The sequence below is a fragment of the Trachemys scripta genome, chromosome 14 (genome assembly GCF_013100865.1).
Source record: "Trachemys scripta elegans isolate TJP31775 chromosome 14, CAS_Tse_1.0, whole genome shotgun sequence".
NCBI classification, from domain to species: domain Eukaryota; kingdom Metazoa; phylum Chordata; order Testudines; family Emydidae; genus Trachemys; species Trachemys scripta.
Window position 1 is genome coordinate 3487613 of NC_048311.1, and position 10851 is coordinate 3498463.

Here is a 10851-nt window from a genome sequence, read left to right on the forward strand (position 1 = left end):
AATATGATTAATGCATGCAGCAACTTACAAACATTCTATAGAGTCTAAACACTGAATACATTCTTATAAGACTAATACCTATTTTGAGCAACACTAACACGCAAGTGAACTGGTCTGATCTTCAGCTATGAGTTTGTCAGTTCTTAGCTAATGCTTGCAGCCTTGGCAAGAGCTGGCCTTTGGCGTGCCAGCATCACACAAATTATCTGGGGCCCCTAGTTTGGTCCCAATAAGCTGTTTGAGTCTGCGTTCCACCGCATATGTGGTAATTTCTACTTCCATATTCTTGTTTCCATGTGTCACTCTGGCCTTGCCCCCAAGCTCCTCATTACCCTTATTAAAAACGTAGGCAAAGCATTTAGGTGTGGACCATACCTAAATTATCTTTAATCTCCACCCATCTTCAATGTTTAGCAGTCCCACTTCTTCTTTCCTGCTTTCTTTTTACTTAGCTAGCTAAATAACCTTTCTTATTTGTTTTAATTTCCTTTGCAAGTCCATCTCTGCTTGGCTTTTGACAATTGTCACTTTATCCATCCAGGTAGCTTTCTTTGTTGATTCATCCCTTCTTCCATTCCTTGTAAGCTTTCTGCTTTCTCTTAATCACCTGTTTGAGATGCTTGGCCATTCATTTTAAAATATTTGAAATTTTATTTCATTTTGAGCTCTAATGGTCTTGAAAGGTAATATGCACTCAACAATGAATGGTGAATTTTGCCTCATGTCTCACATTTTGAATTAAAACATCATTTTGGCTTGGATTTTGGAAACTGAGAAAAAAAGTTTTCCTCTTTCAGTTTTCATTATTTTCCAGATTTCTCCCTTTTATGCCCTTTCAAAAGGGAGGAAAGATAAAACATATGAGAAAGTAGGTTGAGAATTACTCTTTGTATTATATCTTTACTGTTCCAAGTTATAAATTGTGAAATCATCGCTTAAAGATTTTTCAAGATTTGTTTGTGAAAAAAATTATTTTACATATTTTGTTTTTTCACCCTGTAGTGAGCCGTATTGGCAAACCGGGAAGTGGGCGGGCTTAGCCGCCCACTACTAAAGGCCCCTCCCCCAGCCTAGCGGGAGGGACCACTGGACCCAGTACCAAATGATTACGTGGGACAACTAATAAAAAAACAGGGAGCGAGGTGACGGTCAGAGGTTCAAAATCAGGGAACCAGATGGGGACACCGAGCAGAGAACCCCGGACAGCGCCCACTGCTCCTCGAAGGTGGCAAGGGAGCCAGCGGACGCTGCCCAGTGGAACTCCGCACGGAGACGTGAAACCAAAGAGGTATGAAAGTAGGCCCCACAGTCGCAAAGCACCCCCTCGTCCAACATCTTCTCCCTGGTATTATAGATGGTGAGTTTGGCCAGGGCCAGGAAGAGGTTGACGAGGAGGTCTCGCGACTTAGTGGGGCCACGGATAGGGTGTGCATAAATAAACAAGTGCGGGGAAAAGTGTAACCAGAACCTCAACAAGAGGTTCTGGAGAAGCCGGAAAAGGGGCTGCAGCCTGGCGCACTCAAGGTAAGCGTGCGCCAGGGTCTCCCTAATGCCACAAAATGGGCAGGCCTCAGGAATAGGGGTGAACCGCGCCAAGTACACGCCCGTGCTCACGGCCCCATGAAGGAGCCGCCAACCAATGTCCCCGGCGGGCCTTGGAACTAAGGTAGAATAAAGGCTGGCCCACCGGGGCTCCTCACCCTCCACAGGTAACAAATAGTCCCTCCACTTGGTGTCGGGGCGGGACACGAGGGTGAGGTGATGCAACGTGTGAAGCACGAGCGTGTACAGATAGTCCCTAGGCGCGGTTCGAAACTGAACCGGCTGCAAAGCGCGCAGCCGGCTCGGGTTATGGGAGCGGGGGAGCCGGGGGGGCTCATGGAACAGGGGCCCGAGAAAAAGGTCCGGAGGGCCCGGGGTGAGGGGTGGGCGGGGAACACCCTCCCGCAGGGCCCGCCACAAAAAGCCGAGAGCAGGAGGTGACAATGCAGCGCCCACCTCCTGGAGTACACGCAGAGGGGTCGCGAGGGTGGAGAGCCCCATGCGCCGACCAAGCGCGCGGGGATCCACCCAGTCCCCTCTGGTGTAGTCCAGGAGGTCTCCGACCCTGGTGGTTTCCGCCAGGACCAACCTCCGGCTCACCGAGGGCGACTCCGCCACCTGCACACGAAGATCGGGATTGTGCAGCAGGGGCTCCGCGAGGAGATCTGCGCCCTCGGTGGCCACAATGGACCTGGTCGCCGAGAAAAGCTTCCAGGTCCGGAGAAGGTCCTGGTAGAAGACCGGCAGCTCCGAGAGGTCTCGCGGAAGACCTCTCGGATGAAGAAAAAGGAGCTGCCGGTCGTATCGGAGCCCTCGGAGGCGGCGGAGGAAGGCGTGCGCTAACGTGCTCCATGCCGGACTACCTTCACCATAAAGGAGCCTCTGCAGGGCCTGGAGGCGGAAGACATGGACCTGGCTACGAAGGCAGACCAGGCCCTGTCCCCCCTCCTCCAGGGGAAGACTCAGAACCCCCGCAGAGACCCAGTGCAGTCCAGGCCAGAAGAACTCCAGGGCTATCCTCTGGAGCCTGGCCAGGAGTCCCGGGGTCGGGCTCAGGGTGTTGAGCCGGTGCCAGAGCATGGACAGGACGAGCTGGTTCAGCACCAGCGCCCTCCCCCGCAGGGAGAGACACCGGAGCAGTCCCGTCCATCTCCGCAGCCGCTCACGCACCCTGGCCTCCAAATCCAGCCAGTTCTCCGGCGGAGAGGGATGCGTGGCGGAAAGATAAACGCCCAGATAGAGCAGCGGGCCCGCGCTCCACCGAATGGCTTGAAGCGCGGATGGGAGGGAGCCCGCCTGCCAACCGTCCCCGACCACCAGGCCAGAGCTCTTGGCCCAGTTGACCCGGGCGGAGGAGGCGGTCGAATAAACGGCCTGGCAGGCCTCCACCCGCACCAGATCCTCAGGGTCCTGGACCACGAGGAGCACGTCGTCGGCGTATGCCGACAGGGTCAGCCGCAGCTCCGGCTCCCGGAGCACCAACCCTGCTAACCTCCGGCGGAGGAGGCAGAGGAAGGGCTCGATCGCCAGAGCATACAGCTGGCCCGAGAGGGGGCACCCCTGCCGTACTCCCCGCCCAAAGCTGACCGGCTCGGTCAGGGTCCAGTTGAGCCTGACCAGACACTCTGCCTCAGCGTACAGCACCTGGAGAAAGCCCACAAACTGGGGCCCGAAGCCGAATGCCCGCAGAGTGCCCAGGAGGTACCCGTGGTCCATCCTGTCGAACGCCTTCTCCTGGTCCAGAGACAGGAGGGCGAACGACAGACCATCCCTACGTCCCAGCTCTAATAGGTCCCGGACCAAGTACAGGTTGTTAAAAATGCTCCGGCCCGGGACGGCGCAGGTCTGGTCGGGGTGGACCACGTCCGCCAGTACGGACCCCAGCCGCAGCGAGATGGCCTTCGCTACGACCTTATAGTCCGTGCTGAGGAGCGAGATGGGACGCCAGTTTCGTAAATCGCGGAGGTCCCCCTTCTTCGGCAACAGGGCGAGCACTGCTCGCCTGCACGAGAGAGGAAGGACCCCGCTCTGCAAGGACTCGGCCCAGACGGTGACGAGGTCTGGGCCGAGGACGTCCCAGAACACACGGTAAAACTCCACGGTCAGCCCGTCCATGCCTGGAGATTTGTTAGTGGGCATGAGTCGGAGGGCCGCCGAGAACTCAGCCAGAGAAAGAGGCAGCTCCAGCCGGTCTCGGCCGCCCGCGCTGACCGTCGGGAGCTCGGTCCAGAGCACCCTGCAGGCCTCGGCGTCGGTCGGATCTGGGGAGAAAAGAGCGGCGTAGAAGGCCCTGGCCCTGCCACGCATCTCCTCCGGATCCGTGAGGGGGGCGCCGTCCTCCGCCAGGAGGCAGGTGACATGCTGTTTGGCCCCCCTCCGTTTCTCCAGGGCGTAGAAGAAGCGGGAGCCGCGATCCATCTCCCGAAGGAGACGGATGCGGGATCGAACAAACGCGCCCCAGGCCCGGTGGTCTTCCAGGGCCCGGAGCTCCTCCCGCTTCTCCCGGTACGCCGCGCGGAGGGGCGGATCCTCGGGGCCGGAGGCCAGACGCCTCTCCAGCTCCAAAACCTCCCACTCCAACTGCCCTAACAACACATCCCGCCGCCGGCTGGCGCCCCGGGAGTAGTTCCGGCAGAAGAGCCGCGCGCGGACCTTCCCCACATCCCACCACCGCCGCGCCGAGGGAAAGGCGCGCCGCCGCCCCCGCCAGGCCAGCCAGAACTCCCGGAAGGATGCCACGAAGCCCACGTCCTCCAGCAAACTATTATTAAAATGCCAATAGGCCGGCCCCGGCCGCTCGGAACTGAGAGAGGCCGTCACGGTCACCAGGTGGTGATCTGAGAACGGGGCCGGCCGGACGCTGGAGGCATGGGCCCGCGCCAGATGAAAACGGGACAGATAAATGCGGTCCAACCGGGAGTGGCGCGACCGGTCGTCCTCCACCCGGACATAGGTGAAGGTGGTGTCGTCGTCCGGGTGGTGTTCGCGCCAGACGTCCACCAGGGAGTGATGGTCTACGATCTCCCTGAGGACGCCCGCGGCTGCCTGGGAAGACTCAGGCCCGGAGCGGTCCCGGTCCTCGAGGGTGGCGTTAAAGTCCCCGCCCAGGACCAGGCACTCGCGAGAATCCAGAGTGCCGAGGAAGGCCGCCGCCCGCTGATAGAAAGGTACGCGTTCCGAGCCCGTGGTCGGGGCATAAACGTTGACCAAGTTCAAAACCAGCCCCTCCACACGGGCCCGGACGTGCAGCAGGCGGCCTGGCACGACTTCGGCGACTCCCAGCACCTCAGGCCGCAGCCCCGGGGAGAACAGGGTGGCCACTCCAGCCGAATGGGCGCTGAGGTGGCTAAAATAAACCCCGTCTCCCCACTCCAGCCGCCAGCTAGCCTCGACGGCCGGAGCCGTGTGGGTCTCCTGCAGGAAAATCACAGAGTACCCCCACTCCCGAAGGAAGGAGAGCACCTGGCTCCTGCGGAAACCCACCCTACAGCCCCGGGCGTTCAACGACGCAAAGGTGGTAGCCGTCATGCGGAGGGCTGGGGCAGATCCTCACGGGCGGAGGGACCATCGGCCCCCAGCGGGCCCCGCAAGATCCCGGTCTCGACTCCGAAGGACAAAAGGGAGTCGCGGAATTTGCGGGCCCGCCGATAGGCCGCGATGTCCCGCCGACCGGACCCTCGCCCCTCCCCCAAAAGCGCCTTCACGGTCCGGAGGACGAGATGGAAATCCCCCCAGCGCTGAAGGGCGAGCTACACCTTACCCGTGGAACCACGGGAATCCGAAAGAAAGAGGCGCAACTCATCCCGCAGCGCAGAGGGGGAGGCAGCGGCCAAGCCGCCGCCAGCCTCCGGCGGGGCCCCTGAAGGGTCCTCGCGGCCCACGGTAACAGATAAACAAGGGGCTGAGCTCCGGCGCTGCTGCGCTAGGCAGCCCGTCCCCATCCCCGGCAAAGGAGAGAGCGGCTGAGGGAACAACGCAGCCCCAACAGTGGCAGGAAGGGGGGGCACGAAAACCGCCCCCTGAGGGTTGTCTGCAGGCAACGGAAATGCGACAACCCCGGGGGCGGCAGTAACACCAGAGGTGGCAGAAGGAGACACCTCGGGGACAGGATCTGGGGCAAGGGCGGGAGTAGGGGCGGGGCTCGAGGCGGGAACAGGGACTTGGGCAGGAGAGGGGACAGGATCAGGGACGGGAACGGGAACGGGCTCCCCATCTCCTGCTGCCAAGCCGCTAGACTGCGGCTCCCCTCGGCCAAGGTCAGCATCCGAGGGGACGGAGGCAGCAGGGACAGGGGAAGCCTCAGGGGCAGGAACGATGGAAGGGGCAGGATCGGGGGCAGGAACCGGCCGCTCAGCAACGGCCATCGCCCCGAGGGGCTCGGCGGCCGTGCACGAGATGGTAGTCGCGGCCGGGCTGGCAGGTAGGGCTAAGGGTTCCCCCAGAACTAAATCGGGGGCAGCAGAGTGGGGCGAGGAACCGGGAGCAGGAGAAGGGGGCGGGACTAAGCCAGCACCCGGATCGGGGCCCGCTGGCGAAGGGTCGTCCTCCCCCTGAGTAACCGGGGTCAGACCCAGGGCCTCGATCTCATCAAAGATGGAGGCGAAAGCGGTCCCCTCGGCCCCGGCGACCTCCCCGCCAGTCACGGAGACAAAGGCCGCCCCGGCATCGGCGGCGGCGGCGGGGGGCACGGACGGAGCAAGGGCCGGGAGAACCGCTACAGAAGCCTCCTCAGGTGTGGGCTCAACAAAGGGGACAGAAGTTTCCCCAGCCGCTGCCACGGCATCCACGGTCTCCATGGCCGGCACCTCCTGCTGGGCACCGTCTGGGGGCGCGGAAACAGAACTAACAACGTCGGCCCCCCGCGGCATCTTTCGGGGGGCCTGCTCTCCCTCCTCATCAGAGGGGAGGGAGAGAGCCCGCAACCTGCGGGCGCCGCGCTTCCCCCGGACGGTCACCCAGCCCCCCGAGGTGGAAGAGGAGGTGGAGGGCCGGTCAGCAGGGGCAGGGCCAGAGGGCAAGGGCGATGGCTTCGGGGCTTGGGGCGGCAGGGTCGGAGGGACAGCAGGGGGGAGGGAAACCTCCCCCTGGGGCGGGCCCTTCCCCGCAGCCGGCGGAAGCTGCCCCGCCCTCTCCTCCACATGCCCCGCCGATCCAGGGTCGGCGACGGCAAGGCCCGCCCGCCCGGCCGTCTCCGCGGCCAGAGCGGGAACCGCGGCAGAAGGAGGAGGGGCGGCGGCAGCAGCAGTGTCTGAACCGCCAGGGTTGCCGGCGATGACAGGGCCGGCACCCTCCCGGGCCCCGGGGGTCTCGGACGCCCCTCCAGGCCGGGCTAGGGGACAGTCCCTCCGGACATGCCCCGGCGCCCGGCAGAGGAAGCACCGGGCCTCCCCCGTCGAATAGTGGACCCGATAATGGGCCCCCCGGTAGGGCACCAGGAAGGACCCCTCGAGCGCCACTCCGGCACCCGCCGCCGGTGGCAGCTGAAGCTGGACCTGCCGGCGGAAAGACAGGATGTGCCGGAGGGCAGGGTCCTTACAGCCCAATGAGAGAGAGCTCAGAATGGAAATGGGCTTCCCCAGGGTGGAGAGGGCCGGCAACAGGGCGGCGTTGGGGAGGTAGGGCGGAACGGAGGTCAAGAGCACCCGTACGCCCAGGTCCTCCAGGGGTTCCAAGGGCACAAACACGCCTCCCACCGCCAAGCCTCGTTCCACCGCCTCCTGCGCAGCGGCCACCGACGCCAGGAAGAACACGGCCTTCCCGTACATCTTGGAGGCCGCCACGATGGCCGTAGGCCCCACCACCCTCGCCAACGCCCGCACATAGGTCTCAATGTGGGGCGAGGCAGGCACCAAATGGCAACGGACGCCATGCCTCCTAGTCAGCGAGGGGAAGGGGCCGTGGTCACCAGGGACAGGTCCAAAGGCGGCGGTCGGGGCGGACGACGGGGCGGCACGCAAAGAGGCGGCGGCCACCTGGGCGTATGCTCTGGGGGCCGGAGGTGGAGCGCCACCAGAGCTGGTGGAAGGGACGGCAGGAGAGGGAGGGGCCGCGGCCGGTGTCGGGGCCGCAGCGGGGACCGTAGCCCCGCCCGCAGGAGGTCTAGCTCCACGGGTGGGGCCCTTGCCCTTCTTCCTCCCTTGGCCCTTCCTGCCGGTGGAGGGGGCAGCCGTGGCAGCGGCGGTATCCGGGACAGGGCCAGCCGAGAGGCCGGCCACTGGGGTGGGCGGGGACAACAGGGCAGGGGCAGGGGCAGGAGCAGGGGCAGGGGCAGGGGCAGAGTCCCCCGCCATCACAACCAGCAGCCGCTCCTCCCCTCTAGGCAAAAGACAAAACGAGGGAAAGGCAACCACTCCCCCCCGCTAGGCTGCAGGCTGGGGAGGAGGGTGCCAATGGAGAGGGCACACAGGAGCGAAAAGAGAGGGGTGGGGCACAGGTGCCAAAAAAGAAAGCCGGCTCCCCCGGCTACACTGGGGCGGGGGGGGGACTACAACAACAGTAAAAGGGGGGGGTGAACAGTGCAAAAGGGGGGGGCAACAAAACGGGGGCACAAGCGCGCGCGGGGGGGCGAAGGGGGGGGGGTGCACCGGAGCAGCGGCTCGGAAACAGAATGGAATGTCCAGCCAGCTGCAGCCCAAGGACAAGGAGGGGTAGGAGGAAAAAACTCCAGCCAGCCGCAGCCCAAGGACAGGGCCGGGAACACAGCCAGCAGGCTAGGAACCAAGGGGGGGGGAAAATGGGCACCNCTGACTGAGGGCCTGGGCCTACTAACTCTGCTTGGGGCTCAGCCTGCAGGAAGGTTCTGAGCCCCTGGACTATTGTTTGTTGCCCCGCCCTGATTGAGGGCCGGGCCTGAACCCCTGACTGTACTGCTCAGCCTGAAGGAAGGTTCTGAGCCCCCTGGACTATTGGGGGTTGCCCTCCCCTGAATAAGGGCCTGGGACGTCCTGAGCTTGTCAGGGCTCAGCTCCTGATCCACGGTGCTGAGCGCCCGAACTATTGTTTATTGCCCCGCCCTGAGCTAGCGCGGGGGGGCTTGACTGACTTTGTAATCCCCAGCTCCGGCAGTGAGGACCGGAGCCCGGGCCTGAGTTACTGCCGGACCCTGACGGAGAGCAGGAGCTCATTGCAGAGGCCGTGTAGTGAGCCGGCCTGGCCCCCGACGGCCCCTGAGAGGCCCCGACCCCCGCACCGGACGTTTACACACCCTTTTCCAGTTGGTAATAAATATGTAAAAAATGTTATTTCCCCTATTTTCCATTACTTTCTAAAACTCCTCCCCCAGCCCCACCAAATTTGGGTTTTTCCCTACTTTCTTTCACTTTTGTACCTTTCCTACAAGTTTTCCATTGGAAGGAGAGAGAAAAGGAAAAAAAGGCAGAGAAAACTTGGGAAAGTACCAATATTGCAATAAAACAAAGAGAGGATACTGACATCATTCAATTTCCAAAAACAGAAAAAAAAACCCTGACATTTGGAGTCAAATCCTTGAAATATAAAAAATATTGAAAATCTCTATTTCATATGAAACTTTTTCATCATTCAATTTTGTAAATTTTCCATGAGACAATGGAAATTATTTAGTAAAAAATAAAGAGATTTTCCCATTAAACACTGTGTAGTCAACACAAGGACTGTAAAGTTTCCTTCCCTGATTCAATTTGAGCTAATATTTTTGGCCAGGCTGGAGCTATATTCTGACATTCTAGCTCTACAAGGTGGCTGTTCATATATGTATGTATATAATGTAATGAATTTTAGTGGTAGTATGGGAACTCCTAGCATTACCAGGAAAGGCTGGGTTAAAGACATTGACATTCTTGATAATTACTCTGTTCTTTTTACTCTGCAATTATCTTCATCTCCTTGCAAATGTTTGTAAGTGATATGTTAAGAGAGACGTCAGGATGATTGGGCTGGAGAGAGGAATTGCCACCACAGCTATTTTTGCAATCACACTGCAAATCTGAAAACGTTCCCTGTAGATTAACTTCCATGGATGTGAATACCAAGCATAGATTCATTTGCAGAAATTATGTCCATCAACAGACAGGCAGGAGTACTTAACTCCATCTCCCAGCTGGGAGCATGAAAATGATTTAGGGTGAACTTAACGGAAGGTTATGGATAGATTTTTATACCTCCATGAGAATAGCTGGAGGCCAAGGGCACAAAGATGTCAGAACTATAAAAGACCGTCACCATGGTGATGTGTGAGGTGCATGTGGAGAAGGCCTGGGACCTCCCCTCAGCTGGATAGATCCACAAGATGGCCATTAGGATGAAAGCCTAAGATACCAAGATCAAGGAGAACTGAATCAGGAGCAGTATCAGCCCCTCAGTGAAGTCTACCACCTCACTAACTCGTATGTCCATTCAGGCCAGCTTCAAAATGGCCAGCATCTCACAGAAGAAGTAGTTGATCTTGTTCAGGCTTCAATAGACCAGACTCATGGGGTGAAGCTGATTTGCCTTGTGGCAAAGAGGAAACCTCATGTCCATGAGCCAGTTGCCATCCTGGCATTGATCAGCCTGCTCGTGATAAGGGTACAACACAGAGAACAGCAATTGGCTAAGTATCAGTTGTAGAGGAAGATATACATCTGGGTGATGAAGCCAGCATAGGAGATACTCTTCCTCCTGGAGAGGAGGTAGAGCAGTATCTGGAGCATAGTGGTAATGGTGTAATTGATGTCCAGGAATGACTGGTTAGCCAGTAAGAAGTATGTGGAGATGGTGTGATGTTACTGACATAACCTGTGACCGTATAGATCATTGTTGCAACCACTGTGATATATTTCCAGCAAATATTGTACAAAGGTTGTCGTGTAAGGAGTCTATGGAAAGGTTATGATTTGCTGATTATGATTATGCTATCTGTATGTGTGTATCATTTTTGTAGCTGAAGTTATGAATATTGGCTAGATACTTTTATCTCAATATGTTTTGATTCTAAGTAGCCTCAGTGAAGCATTTGGTCAGCTTCTTGAGAAGGGACTATTCTCAGTAAGTGCCCAATCAAGAAACACTTAACGGACAATGGACTTTGGAAGACGCCAATCCACATCTTAGCTTTCCTGGGAATGTTCAAACTAAATTGTAAACAATGGCATCGGCCTGTAAAGAATTGAGTCATGCATGGACATGTGACTCCAAAAGCCATCTTGCTGTAATTTTCCACAGTAAGAACAAAGAGGTGTCCTACCACCTGGAAGAGACTATAAAAGGCAGCTGCCTCATTTTCATCTTGTCTTCAATCCTGCTTCTTACTTCTTTAGGAACATTGCTACAAACTGAAGCTTTTCTCTGTTT